Genomic DNA, 1,578 nt, shown 5'->3' with positions numbered 1-1,578 from the left:
AGCCCTGGGGAAGGGGTGTGCTGCGGATGTGGCTGAGGATACGAGGTGTGAATTGGGGGTGTGAGGAAGAGAGGCTGGAGCACCCGTGCCCTGGCAGTTCTAAGCTATCATGCAGCCGATGTGGGGCAGTTGCAGTACATTAGAGCGGCCCAGGGGGCTGCTCTGCCTTATGCCAGGGGCTGCACTGCAGCGGGAGCAGCTCAGAACAGCGGGTGATTTGTTGTAGGAAGATCCTACCTGTCCTCACCCTTCTGAGCTAGCTAATACAGAGCGGGCCTCGAGCCCATTGGGAGGGTGTGGGGGGTTTAGGGGACTGGGCAGCATGGAGCACCGAGTTGTCTAGCCAGGGCCTGGAGCAGCCTGCTGCATGGGCAGTATTTGGAAAACAAATGGGGGCAGTGTGGGTGTCGATGCCCTGTGTAGTGGATGGGGAGGGTGCTGTGGGCATAGGCTCCCATCTCAAGTTGTCAGGTGGCTTCCCAGCCTGTAGGGCAATGTGCAGAGCATTTTTCAGGGTGGGTCTGTGGTGCCTCGTTGAAAATTAGGTGGGGATAGTGGCTGGGTGGAGGGACCCAGGCTCCCCTTAAGTGATGGGAGATTAACTGATTAGCACTTCCTGACATGAGCATTGAACCCGGGTCACTGGAGATCCTGGGAGTGTGCTAGCAAAAGCAGGGCGCTGCAGGCAGGGGCGGCGGAGCCTTCCCAAAAGTGGGGGGGGCGGGCCCCCCCGCCCCCCCAGCCCCCCCTCTTCCGCCCGAGGCCCCCCCCCCGGCGAAGACGGAAGCCAGAGCAGAGCCGGGGAGCCCAAACCCCCCGCCCAGAGTGGGGGGGCGAAAGCAGCCCCCGGACCGTGTCCCCACCTCCTGGACCCCCTGCCCAGGGCAAGTGTAGGGACCCTGGCTCCCCATAGCTGCCCATGTGGCTCTTACCCTGACACGGCTCCAGCCAGGGGGCAGCACCTTGGAGCCACAGCCTGGCCAGCTGTGGGAGCTGGTGCAGACCCTCCACCTGCCTTGAGTGGGGGGCCTGGGAGGTGGGGACACGGGCCGGGAGCTGCTCACAGGCCCCCCCCGCACCCTGGGCAGGTGGAGGGTCCGCACAGCTCCTCACAACTGCTCAGGCAGCTCCACCAGGCTTGGGGGTGGACCTCGAGGGGAGGAGAGGGGAAGGGGGCTAGTCCTGTTGCAAAAAGTGGACAGGTCAGGCCCCCTGGTCTCCCTTGTTCCAGCACCCCTGGCTGCGGGCCATACCCCAGTGTGGTTGGTGATTGCACAACATCCTCCACCTCCCTCCTGCGGTTACAGCTGGGTGTGGCACTCGGTGCTTTCTCAGAGCATTGCTGGGCCATTGGGTCACCCAGAGGTGGCTGCATTTCTGGGTGGCGTGGTTTCTGCCTATGAAGTTTGCAAAGCACTTGGGGACTGTGCGGATGGAAGGGACTGGAGCCCCGGGCGATATTAGCACTGCAAAGAGGCAACTGATGCTTGGGGAAAAAAAGGCTGATGGAATTACGACTTCCCCCTTCAATGCACGGCTGCTTATGCCATCCTAACTATGGAAATGTGCACTTAGATT

Source organism: Terrapene carolina, unplaced genomic scaffold (genome assembly GCF_002925995.2).
Source record: "Terrapene carolina triunguis isolate 2854851 unplaced genomic scaffold, T_m_triunguis-2.0 Scaffold318, whole genome shotgun sequence".
Classification (NCBI taxonomy): domain Eukaryota; kingdom Metazoa; phylum Chordata; order Testudines; family Emydidae; genus Terrapene; species Terrapene triunguis.
This window is presented reverse-complemented; position numbering follows the sequence as displayed.